The sequence below is a fragment of the Pistacia vera genome, unplaced genomic scaffold (assembly GCF_008641045.1).
Source record: "Pistacia vera cultivar Batoury unplaced genomic scaffold, PisVer_v2 Contig1138, whole genome shotgun sequence".
In the NCBI taxonomy this organism is placed as follows: Eukaryota; Viridiplantae; Streptophyta; class Magnoliopsida; order Sapindales; family Anacardiaceae; genus Pistacia; species Pistacia vera.
This window is the reverse complement of record NW_022195180.1, coordinates 113,115-127,100: the sequence shown is the minus strand read 5'-3', so window position 1 is coordinate 127,100 and position 13,986 is coordinate 113,115. Positions and strand designations below refer to the sequence as shown.

Below are 13,986 nucleotides of genomic sequence, written 5' to 3'. Positions count from 1 at the left end.
AGGAACAAGTTGGTTTGCTAGGACCGTGTTGAGGATGATCGAATTAGAACCCTAAGGAAACTAAGTCCTTAAAACCCTAATCTTGAGACGCTACAAAGGTTGATCACTCCCTTTGATAAGCCGAGATTCAAGCATTCAATCAAGAACACAAGAAGGCAAAACAAATAGCTTTCTAAAATAAACTTCAATTGATTACAATCTGTCCCAAAAAAATAACATGGTCGCCCCTTTTTATAAGCAACAAACCGTAAAAGAAAACCATAGCTAATTGAAAAATGGGTTGGGCTTAAGTACAAGTGAATTGAGTCTAAATAAACCTTAAATAAATAAAAGACTAAAGAATCTAATGATAATTAAAACATAAAAAACCCAAGATTAAATAAACGAAAGTTAATTCCTAAATTAATCCTTGCATCCAACTTGATCTTCCGAATCTACCCCTTGCATAAAAATATAATAGACCATCCATGGTGAAGCCTTGAAATCTTCGAATTTAGTCTTAAAGTCTTCTAGTACAACCTCTTTGTATCGCACTTCCATGATCAAGCCTTGCAAAGCCTCTTTCATCCTCTTTGTCTTTGCCCTAGTCATTGGACCGCCAATTGCTGCAAAGGATCTTGAGAATATTTGGGAACATCAATTTGGTCAGCACCTCAATCTCCATTATTCCCCTCCTCTTCGAAAGGATTCGTCCTCGAATCACCTACGTCAAACAAAGATAAATCAGCAACATTAAAAGTTGCACTAACATTACCATAGTCGCTTGGCAAATCTAGCTTGTAGGCATTATCATTGATCCGCTCCAAGACTTGAAAAGGTCCATCTTCTCTAGTTTTCAATTTTGATTTCCTTTATGTGGGAAACCTCTCCTTATGCATGTGCACCCAAACCCAATCTCCAGGTTGGAAGACAACCTTCAAACGCCCCTTATTGGCTTACTTAGCATATTACTCATTCTTCCTTTCAATGTTGGCTCGAACTCTGGCATGTAAATCCTTCACAAAATCTGCCTTTTTCTTACCATCAAGATTAGCATGCTCATTAGTAGGCCAAGGTAAAATATCCACAGGTGTTAAAGCATTAAAGCCATAAACAATTTCAAAAGGAGAAAATGAAGAAGTAGAATGAACAGTCCTATTTTATGCAAACTCAATATGTGGCAAACATTTCTCCCACTACCTTAAGTTCTTTTGAATGATAGCAAGCAACAAAGTAGTAAGTGTCCTATTAACTACTTCAGTTTGGCCATCTGTTTTAGGATGTGCAACAGTAGAAAATAACAGTTTGATTCCTAATTTATTCCATAAAGTGCGCCAAAAAGGACTTAGGAATTTAACATCTTTATCACTAACAATTGTCTTAGGCAACCCATGCAAACGAACCAGTTCTTTAAAGAACAAATCAACAATATGTGTTGCGTCATTAGTTTTAGAACATGCAATAAAATGAGTCATTTTACTAAACCTATCAACAACAACAAATATGCTATCCTTACCACTTTGAGTCCTTGGTAATCCTAAAAAAAGATCCATAGATATATTAATCCAAGGTTGATTAGGTACAGGTAAAGGGGTATACAAGCCATGCGGTCTAACTTTAGATTTTGCTTGCCTACATGTAATGCGCTTATCACAAATAGATTGCACATCATGCTTCATATTAGGCTAATAAAAATGCTCATGTAATATATCTAAAGTCTTTAGAACACCAAAGTGACCCATCAAACCTCCCCCGTGACTTTCCCTAACAAGCAACTCACGAACAGAACAAATAGGCACACATAATTTATCTTTCTTGAATAGAAATCCTTTATGCCTATAAAAATCACCAAACACACACTTATCACATGCATTCCATACTTGGCTGAAATTGGAATCATTGGCATACAAATCCTTAAGCAATTCAAAACCAAGTAATTTAGTTTGCAATGAAGTAAGTAATATGTACCTCCTAGACAATGCATCAGCCACAACATTTTCCTTCCCATGCTTGTATTTGATTACATAAGGAAACATTTCTATGAACTCCAACCACTTAGCATGTCTTTTATTAAGCTTACCTTGGGTCTTCAAGAACTTCAAGCTCTCATGATTGGAATGAATCGTGAATTCCCTCAGCCACAAGTAATGTTGCCATGTTTGAAGAGTTCTCACTAATGCATAAAGCTCCTTGTCGTAAGTAGGATAATTCAACGCTGCCCCACTTAGCTTTTCACTAAAATAAGCAATTGGTTTGGAATCCTGCATCAAAACAGCTCCTATTCCAATCCCGGATGCATCACATTCTATCTCAAAAGCTTTATCAAAGTTAGGCAAACACAACAAAGGTGCATTAGGTAGCTTATCTTTCAAAGTTTTAAAAGCCCGGTCATTCACATCATCCCACTTAAAAACAACATTCTTTTTAACAAGTTCATTCAAAGGTGCAGCAATTGAACTAAAATCTTTAACAAACCTTCGATAAAAACTAGCTAAACCATGGAAACTTCTCACCTCGTTCGCATTCTTAGGTGTAGGCCAGTCCCTTATTGCCCTTACCTTTTCTTCATCAACACTAATACCCTGCGAACTAACAACAAATCCAAGAAACACAACAGATTCCATGCAAAATGTGCACTTCTTAAGATTAGCATACAATTGGTGCTCCCTCAACACACTAAACACAATATGCAAGTGTTTCACATGTTCATCCAAATTTTTGCTATAAACTGAAATATCATCAAAGTAAACTACCACAAATTTTCCGATGAAAGCACGCAAGACATGGTTCATTAACCTCATGAATGTACTAGGTGCATTAGTTAAACCGAAAGGCATTACTAACCACTCATACTGTCACGCCCCCTCTCGAGTATCCCTATCCCACCAGATTCGGGCGCTCCAGGAGACTCAGGATCCCGAAAGGAAGGTGAATACTCTATATAAAAAAAACGTTCATAAAAACAATTCTGTTTATAGATGAAAGTGAAAAGTAGTGCATTTGCATGTTTAAGGTTTAGAAAGCGGAAATACACAAATAATTATTCTAAAAGTGAGAATTGAAAATCCGGTTACAAAAAGAAACGTAGTATCAGAGTCCACTAAAGTTTGTAAAAGATGTAGATCATCATGCGTCAAGGCCAACCTAGAGCATAGAGTATGCTCCACATGAACCCGATCTACGATCTTGGGGGAGGAAACATAAAACAGTGAGCTGGGAAGCCCAGTGAGCGGATAATATATTTTATACGAAAATAACTTTAACTTTGAAAACATGCATGAATAATCCAGTTGCATCCACACAACACTAATGCATTTACATGACAAGGCAACAAACACCATATATTATTCTTGGATGCCATGAAATCACACACCACTATCATATAAAACAATCAATTATCACCACCCTACTAGCACTTAGGGACCTGGATCATAACTATCCGAATCGATCCCTAACTCAAACATGAAGCTACACCACCTGCAATCTACCCTTGCGGTAGCACCATCCGTAGTTTACCCTCGGGATGGTACGAACATCACTGGATAACCATGCTCTACCCACAGTCTACCCTTGGGGCGTCATGATATGGTATCAAATATAATCTCACCCACGGTCTACCCTCGGGGCGTCCAAAATCCCACACCAGCTAATAACTGCCTGGTGTAATCCCGCCCGGAGCTTGTCAGGTGTCCGTCATATCCTAGTAGGATATCCCAATCGTTCGGTAGGACGGACCATCTCAATGCACGCATGAGGATAAATATCAAATACTAGCTGATGTTTGGAGGGGGATGGGTACGGTTTCCAATCCGGGAGTCAAACATAATAATAATCATGCATCCACAATTTCATTCCAAATATGCATCATGCATGCCTTATGCATATATAAAGTATAATATGATATAAAATTTCAATAAAAGGGCATGTAATCATGAATGCAATAATCACCACGTCAAAATACAAAAGTATGTAAAATTCTATTTACACCCTATATTTATCATAAATTTTGCTAAGGTCCCAAAACTTCTAAATATGACAATTAACCCACAACCTTCCAATTCATTCTACACCATTTGCTTCAAAACAAATAAAATACTCCCAATTGTAAACAAATAAAAGGGCCCAATAGCCAATCAAATTAACCAACCATAGCATGCATTTCCGTATAATCTAGAGGAAAGATTAAAATTTACAATCTAGAGGAAAGATTAAAATTTACGTAAACAAAATTTTATAACCATTCCTATTAATGAAAATTCATTTGCCCAATATTAATACCTTCTTAATATAATTTTTTTTTTCACTTCTACCTCCACTCCAGCACATAATTAAACCATTTCCTTAATAAAAAAGAAACATTCAACAACCTTTAATTCCATGTGAACACCGTATACATACACATGCAACAAGCAACATAAAAAAAATCAAATTTTCAAAACCCCACTCTACTGCAAAATCATCCAAACTAACCAACCACCAACACATTTCAATTTATCTCAACAAGACAAAGATTCAAAATAAACAAGTATCACACCAAAAACCAATAGTTGGCAATAACTGAACCCAACACTTGCCAAGCACACCGCCAACTAATATAAATATACCAGCAGGGCATTATACAAAATTATACCATTAATACAACTTTCCAGCTACCGAAATGCACATGCAATATACAATTCACAATTTTAATTTAATCATTAATTTGTATACATGCACAAATGCAGGAAAATAAGGAATGAAATACGTTTAAAAAAAAATCATTTTAATATATATTCCACTCACACTTTCTCCTTTGCTTTCAACTCAAGTGCTCGGTCCTCCCATCTTCTTCACCTATTTGATTCAAAATTGAAACAAGAATTGGGATCTAAACAATGAGAGAAATGAAAGATTGAATAAATACGATGAAGGATTGAAAATGCATGCCAACACTTAGTACTTTACCCTTCTGAAAATTCTTCCCCTACAAATCACCTCTCGGCCCTCTTCTACTTCAACTTAAAATTGTTTCTCTCTTTCAATTTACACAGGAGAATGAATGCAAAATGAGAAAGAGAAAAAAAAACAAGCTTCTCCTCTCTCACCTTTTTTTTTTTGCCTTTCATTCTCTCGGCTATCGCTTTCTCCACTGCCTCATTCTTCTTCTCCTCATCTCAATTTAATATAAATTCACAACCATCATTGGCAAAACAAGGTGCCAAAACCGGGGGCTGATTCTCCAAAAGAAATTACCTTTAATCCATTATGCAATGGCCAACTATCATGCATCCCTTAGTCTTTGATTCTTACATTCTGCACCCCAAAATCCTTTAATTAAAGTTCTGTTTTATCACGATCTCACCCCTGGAAAATTATGCATGTGCCCTTGCATGACACAATATTAATAAGACCCCTCATCTTTAATCAATTTCGTTGAAAGATTTTCACACTTCCAATTTCACACAAGTGCTTCTGCAAAACTAAACCCACCAGGCCTTATTTCTTACTAAAACGTCTCCAAAAAGTTTCAATTCTTACACATTACCCCCTAGATTCACATAAATAAAATTAAATAAAATCTACAAAGAGAATACGAAGTATTACACATACAATCCATATTTAGTTTTAAATGCAGTTTTCCATTCATCTCCCTCTTTCATGCAAATATGATAATAGCCATTCTTTAAATCAATTTTAGAAAACAATTGAGAGCCATGCAATTCATCAAGCATATCATCTAATCCGGGGTTAAGATGTCTATACTTTACCGTTATCTTGTTAATAGCTCGGCAATCCACACACATGCGCCATGTTCCATCTTTCTTTGGGACTAAGAGGACAGGAACCGAACATGGGCTGAGACTCTCCCTTACAAATCCCTTTTGCAACAGCTCATCCACTTGCCTTTGTATCTCCTTCATTTCCTTGGGATTAGCTCCATAAGCAGGTCGATTTGGTATGGCGGAACCAGGTATGAAGTCTATTTGATGCTCAATTCCTCTTAAGGGAGGTAATCCATGGGGAATCTCCTCAGGAAATGGGTCCTCAAATTCCTGCAATAAAGACACGACAACACTAGGCAAAGATGAGTTAAGGGTTAGTAGAAAAATAAACATCCTTGTACATAAGTACAAATACTTGTTGCCTTGCCATCATTACACTCTTAACCTCATGTTTTTCAGCAAGTACACTTATTCTTTTACTTTTCTCTCCATGTTGCTCACTTTTCTCTCATTTTTGCTCATTTTTCTCTCCATTTTCCCTCTTGACCTCACTTGCTCTCTTTCTATTTTCCTCTTGGTCACACTTTTGTTTCTTTCTCATTTTGCACTCTCTTGCTATCCTAATCTGGTCCTCATAACCTCACAAAGGTATGAGAGGAGCTAATACAACTTTTCGGTTGTTCATTACAAAAGAATAACGATTTTTGTACCCATCATGCGACACCCTCCTATCAAACTGCCACGGTCAGCCAAGCAATATATGACAAGCTTACATCGGTGCCACATCACAAAGAACCTCATTCTCATACTTGGCAATTGAAAAAGGAACCCGAACTTGCTTGTTTACCTTCACTTCTCCACAGTCATTCAGCCATTGTAGGTTATACGGTTTAGGATGCTTCTTCCACTTCAAATTCAACTTTTCTACTAACAAAGTACTAGCAACATTAGTACAACTCCCACTATCAATAATCAACGTACATACCTTATCCTTCATGATGAGAATGCAAAATGTCATATTTACCCCCCTTAATGTCTAGTCTTTTATACTTATTTGTTTCTTAAAATGTACTGATTATTATTCTATTTTGTTTTAGGAAGCAAATGGGAGCGTTAATTGCAAAACGGAACTAATTAAGTGAATTCGGACAGTTTCGATATTGTTTCGTAATCTGGGCATAACTCTCTCATCCGAGCTCCGATTGAGATGATTCAAAATGTTGTGGAACCATAAGAAAGAGATCTACAACTTTCATGTTTTGAGTTTGGAGGGACACTCGCTGCATCAAGGTTTTAATCAGGCTTGAAGTTGACACACCTGCACTTCCAACGTCCTGGAGCATTCTACCTTGTCATGCAAATCAATTGGGTAGTTTATTATTGGAAGATTTGAGGACATGTGGCACGCAAGTTACAGCTCAGAATCACCACTTTCCTATTTTATTTTAGGACTTTATCTTATTTTTAATTAATTAGAATTAAATTAGGATTAATGTTATTTTAGGATATTAGAATATTTCTTTTAGGAGATTTAGTGGGATTCAAATACTTGAACTGGATTTTTTGTTAAGGGGATGAGATTAGGGTTTTTGGAGAAAAACACACACGCCTCTCTCTGGTCTTTTCTGGAACTTTTCTTTGTAATTTCGTGATGGCCATGAGTGGTTGATTTTTGGTTACTTGGTTGAAGGAAACGGAGACCTCAGAATCAATCAACTGTGAGATCTAATCTATTTTATTTTAGTGTTCAATTTTCGTATTTGAGTATTGAATGTTATTCTATGCATATCTTCATGATTGATGCATTTAATTACTAGGAGGCCTACTAGTGTATTATTTGTTGCAATCTACTGCAAAGTTTGATGTCAAATCCATAATTGTTTGATGCCTCTAACTTGTGAAGCAATTAGGGTTAATAATTTGCTGCGTCAGGAATTAGTAATCTTAGGAAGAACATTCAACTAAATTAAATACAACCGCTTGTGTTTGTGTTGTTTAGCTTCATCGATTTCTCTAATTCTTTAGGCTGCCATTAGATTAAATCTTTAGCGCTTGTCTAGGGTTGTTTAATGGTAAGATTAATTAAGATCGCTTGTTTCCTAATTAATTACAATTAAGGAGAGATAGGAAAATAGTTCCAATGGTGAATATTCAAAGTAAGAATTGATTTACTTTTGCATCAATGATCAATTGTAAGATTCTGACGGTGGATGTTGACGAAGACCAAGTTTTGTTATATTAATTGATTTCGAATTGAATTGTTTTTATTTTTGTTTTTGGCTAAGATTGTTTTCTGTTTTACTCAAAACCCCCCAGCCTTATTCACATCATCGAAAATTCGGCTAGACACTCTTTGTGGGATCGACCATTGCTTACCCTATTTACAGTTCAGTAGTTAGGTTAGGAAGGTTTTTAATCTTGGTTGCCTACGACAGCACACCACTTCACGTGACATCTTGTGTGAAAAATATGCTCACGTTGCTCCTCATCTCCTTCATCCTTAGGCTGTATACTCAGGGCTCTCCTTGTAACAAGTAAATCACCATGCATAGGTTCTTCCACTTCAACATCAGAATAATCCTCCAATGGTGGCATCTCATCGTCACTTGAGCTAGCACTTAGTAAGAGTTTTAGTTTCAAGTTTACCTTTAGGAACAGCAACCAAATTCTTTGACTTTGCTTCTTCTTTTGTTCTGAAGGCAGCTTTGTTGTCCTTCCAATTTGATCTCCACGAAGAGCTAGAAGGCAAACCAGATCTGAACCTCTTGGACTTGATTTGTTTCTCCACTTTAACGGCTTTGTGCAGTAGCTCCTCAATCTCTACGTAATATTGCAACTCAACCACGTTAGCAATCTCCTTGTTCAATCCGGCAATGAATCTAGCCATTGTTGCTTCTCTGTCTTCCTCTATGTTTTCTCTAATCATGGCGATTTCCATCTCCTTATAATAATCCTCTACACTCATGGAACCTTGAACCAGCCCTTGCAACTTCCTATACAAATCTCTATAGTAATGGCTAAGTATAAATCTCTTTTGCATCACCAACTTCATCTCTTCCCATGACCGAATAGGCCTCTCACCATTCCTGTGCCTATTGATCACCAATTGATCCCACCATATACCTACATAATTTGTAAACTCCACGACTGCTAGCTTTACTTTCTTCTCCTTGGAGTAATTATGACAATCAAATACGTGCTCGACCTTTCTTTCCCACTCCAAGTATAGCTCAGGATCATTCTTTCCTTAAAAAGTCAGAATTGCCATCTTTATACTACCTATATTGTTATCTCGTTTGGAGTCAACCTTCTTGTCCCGTTTATAACTTGTTCTCTCCACTTCGGAATCAGCTTCATCTTCTTTGTCGAACTCATGTCTTCTATGTGATTTAGAACTGGAAGAGGACTCCAAATCGTTGAATCTCGCATTCAGCAATTTAAATTGGTCATTAACAAACTTGATGAAGAATTTCATGTCGACCTCTTGTGGTTCTCCTCCTTCCTTACTCATGGTTTCAACCTGTAAAATAAAATAAAATAAAAAGTGTTATTCCTCACACACTCCCTCACGTGTTTGCACTCAAATCAGATTGTTATCACTCATGTTTCACACTATTTTGGCTTTTTCTTGATGATGATCTCTCTTATCTTTTATCACTCAAAGCCAAGCTAGCCCCCTTTATGTTCTTAACAGAATCAAAGAATTCAACAACAAATCTCAAGAAGCAACCAGTTAGATGGTGACAATCTCAAAAATCAGAACTTTAAAAACTTAGTTGAGGCAAATAGTGAACAGAAAGAAAGACCCAAGATGACTCTAAAGAACCAAGAAAAATAAGAAAAAATCTAAAAGGAAGCAAAAGACATGTGAAAGAAATCACTAGAATTGACGCTAATTGATTATGAAGGCAAAAGACACAAAACAACCTTGTATATGCTTGAAACAATCACTAGAACAAAAATAAAGGGAAATTAGAACAAAATAAAAAGGAAACTATAATAGAATAAAGGAAACTAATTCAACAAGAATAAGAAACTCAAGCAAGAAAGCAAGAATTGGAAACTTAATTCAACAAAAATAGGATACTTAGCAAAGAGAACAAGAATGGGAAACTTAACAACTCGAAATTGTCACTTTGTTCTTTTTTTTTTTTTTTTGAAGAACAAAGATGGATTGAACACAGAAAATAAAGCACAAGAAAAATTAAAAAGAAAGGAAGAATTCAAAGAGTACTACGAAACGAAATCCAAAGACAACTACGAAATGAAATTCAAAGAAAACGCAGAAGAACTATGAAAGGACGAATTCAATTTTTTTTTTAAATCAAGAACGCAAACAAAGAGTGTTGGAGATAAATAACCTGTTTCTGTTTCCAGCAACTAAAGCTCTGATACCAAATGATGTAGACCCTCTAGGCGAATTACCCTAAGAACCCTCGAACTCAATGGAATAGGAACAAGTTGGTTTGCTAGGACCGTGTTGAGGATGATCGAATTACAACCCTAAGGAAACTATGTCCTTAAACTAAAGAATCTAATGATAATTAAAACATAAAAAGCCCAAGATTAAATCAATGAAAATTAATTCCTAAATTAGTCCTTGCATCCAACTTGGTCTTCCGAATCAACCCCTTGCATAAAAAGATAATAGAGCATCCTTGGTGAAGCTTTGAAATCTTCGAATTTAGTCTTAGAGTCTTCTAGTACAGCCTCTTTGTATTGCACTTCCATGATCAAGCCTTGCAAGGCCTCTTTCATCCTCTTTGTCTTTGCCCTAGTCATTGGACCGCTAATTCCTTGCAAAGGATCTTAAGAATATTTGGGAACATAACCTGGTCAGCACCTCGATCTCCATTAAAAGAGGAGACTTCTGCTTGGTTGGATCAACTACAATCATCACGAATTCGCCAAGGAAAGAAGAAAGTATTGGTGTGGTACTGTAAAGAGACTTTTGAGGGAGCGATTTCTTCTTTTGGATTATGAGCAGGTTTTATTTAATTAATGTTGTGTACAAAAGCAACACCTTTTTTAACCTTAGTTAAAATCTCTATTAATGTTGTGTAATAGCACAAGGCAAGTAAGACTTATTCCCGTAAAAGACTTTTCTAATTAACTAATTATCTACTTAAAGAGGGGGGTTTTGAATGAATTAAAACAAAACTAAAAACTAATTAATTAAAATCAACTATCTAAACATAACTAATTAAAAACAATTAACAAAATTATAAGAGAGAGAATATATGATAAACATTGGATTGAAGGATTATTCGCTACCACTAAACATGTAATTCAAATTAATAGAAACACTTCCTAACTTCCTCCCCTCTTGATTACATTAGCTTAAAAAATACCATAAGTTAGATAAATTTGATCTCTCTTTAATGTTTCGTTGGGTTAGACACGGTCTTAACCCAATTCCCTATTCATTAAACAACCTAGAATACGATCTCTAAATTCAAAGTAATAAAAGCATTAAGAGGCGAGAGACATACTAAATCAAGGCTAAACTCATAAGCTCAATTTAGTTATTTTGAGTGTTAGTTCCCATTGCATGCAAGCAAACAACTTACCACTAGTTATTCAGATTAGTAAAACGATCCCGTACTAGACAATCTAAATTGGTAATAATAGATTAACCCAATTATTGGATCAGCTGCTTAAACAATTAAAGAAAATATATTAAGGCATTCATCATAGAGAATATAACACTTAATCAAGAGGAATTTGCAAGAAAGAAAAATGCAACCATTCTATTAAATAAAAAAAACATGTCTAGGACTTTGAAATCATCCCCAATCACAAAAGAATTAGTTACTCATGGAAAATAATAAAACAGTAATTATATTCATGATAACAAAAAATAAGAAAACAACTTAGGAACACTAGGATGATCAAAAGAGTTGATGAGGATCCTCTATAATTCTCTACTCCAAGCCTTCTTCAATCTCTCTTTCTCTCTAAGTTACTATGGAGTTTTGTTTCTCTCCATTCTCTCGTTTCCTAAGAATGACTAAAGACATCTATTTATAGTGATAAAGTTGTGGGAGTGTAATTGTAGTATTCCTATACAAATTAGAATAGGAAAATTTGAATAATCTTTTGGTAGAGTTCATGTACAATTAGGATTCCTACGTCAGTATGGATATTTATACAACGTCAGTATGGATATTTATAGTTCTAATTTTGCTACTGTTACTTGCATATTATACTACGTTCAATTTTCATCAACAATTAGAAGAATCAAACTAATTCAGCAATCACAAGATAAAGTAGTGTAATTACAATTACAAGAATGGATGTAGAAAGAGACATAGTGTTAGAAATCATTGGCTTGTTTAAAGTTTATGGTTTAAAGTTTAGGGTTTAGGGTTTGGAGTTTAGGGGGAGTGATCTATTTTCCGCCTAAAATGTATCTATAGAAGGTAAAGGAGTCCATGTGTAAGAGGATAGAAACATATAATGTTACTGTTACGAAGAAAATAGATCTCGTTTTCTTTCAAGCCAAACATACTTCAACTTTCTTTTTTTTGCAAGTTCTCCATTTGAAAATCCAACTTCCTAATTTTTACATATTAAAGTCAATTAATTCAGCAAGTAGATATATGAGAAGGGATTGAAAAGAAAAGGAGATATATCAGTTAAAAATCAGAATCTGCTCTGATACCATATTAAAAATCGGAATCTACTTTGATACTATGTTAAAAATCAGAATCTGTTTTGATACCATGTTAAAAATCGGAGGAGTAAAAACTAAACTAAAGAACAACACAATATGTGAAGAATTTCAACCACACAGAAACACAATGTTTTACATGGTCCAGCTTAACAAGCCTACATCTACGGATGAGAGAGATGTACTATAATTTTAAGAACAACGGTACCCATGGTACCCTTACATCAAAACTCTTGTGTCCTCACATTCTCTCTCTCTTATTCTATTTCTCATAACCTTGAATTGGTTCTAACCCATCTATTTATAATTAGTAGTAGAATAGGACATTCTTTTTCTATTAGGATTCATATTTTAAATCTTATAGGGCTCATCTAATTTAATTCGCTCTCTTATTTTAACTTAAAATAAAGTCCTAAACCAATTCTTCTTTCCTAATACAACTCTTAGTAAAAGGAAAATCAATTTTTCTCGATTACAAAATTCCTAAACAAAAATTTGCCTAAAACTGAAATTCTCCTAAAAATCTTTTCAACTACCAAAAAGTGTTCACATTCCAAAACTTGAACTTCAAAGCTTGTTCTTCATTCTCTTACTCCTCCTTACTTCTGGGATGAATATCTCTCACAACTTATAGTTGTTCAAAGCACGTTCTACGGCATGCTTTCTGTTGGACTTCTTCACAGTCCCATCATTCTATATCCGATCGAAGATGACTTTACCACCCTCTTCTTCAAGCTTACTACCCCTTTCTTCAAGTGTATAAGCTTCACACAACCAAGCATGTCACGTGCTTAATTGTTCTTCCACCTTTCAATCTTCTTGTTGAAGTAGCTCGATGGCTTTCTCTAGTCAATCTTGTCACCGACATTCTTGCATACCATCACCCTGCAATTTTTGCTTCATCTTCCATGGGCCCCTTATCCCATAGGTCCTTTAATAATATACGCTCTGATGCCATGTTAAAAATCAAAACCTGCTCTGATACCATGTTAGAAATCGGAGGAGTAAAAACTAAAATAATGAACAACACAATATGCGAAAAATTCCAACCATACAGAGACACAATATTTTACATGGTTCAGCTTAACTAGCCTACATCCACGGATGAGAGAAATCTACTATAATTTTAGGAACAATGATACTCATGGTACCCTTACATCAAAACCCTTGTTTCCTCACATTTTCTCTTTCTCTTATTCTCTTCCTCATAACCTTGAATTGGTTCTAACCTCTCTATTTATAGGTAGAATGTGACATTCTTTTTCTATTAGGATTCATATTTTAAATCTTAATAGGACTCCTCTAATTTAATTCACTCTCCTATTTTAACTTAAAATAAAGTCCTAAACCATTTCTTCTATCCTAATACAACTCATAGTAAAAGGAAAATCAATTATTCTCAATTACAAATTCCTAAACAAAAATTTGCCTAAAACTGAAATTCTCTTAAAAGTCTTCATCAACTACCAAAAAGTGTTCACATGCTAACAATATCATTAGAATAATAGTAAGAAGTTTGGTCAGTGTTGACCAAGTCCCAACTTATAAGTCAAGTCTTTGGCTGTATTAGGAGAAATGATAGCGAGCAGCCACGAAGAAATAAGATGCTTTTTGAGACAACGTTATGTTATT

General features: G+C 35.2%; 1 pseudogene; it reads right to left on the bottom strand.

The window, feature by feature from the left end:
* Positions 1-653: 653 nt before the first annotated feature.
* Positions 654-9,192, bottom strand: LOC116144157 (annotated as a pseudogene).
* Between the last annotated feature and the right edge of the window lie 4,794 nt (positions 9,193-13,986).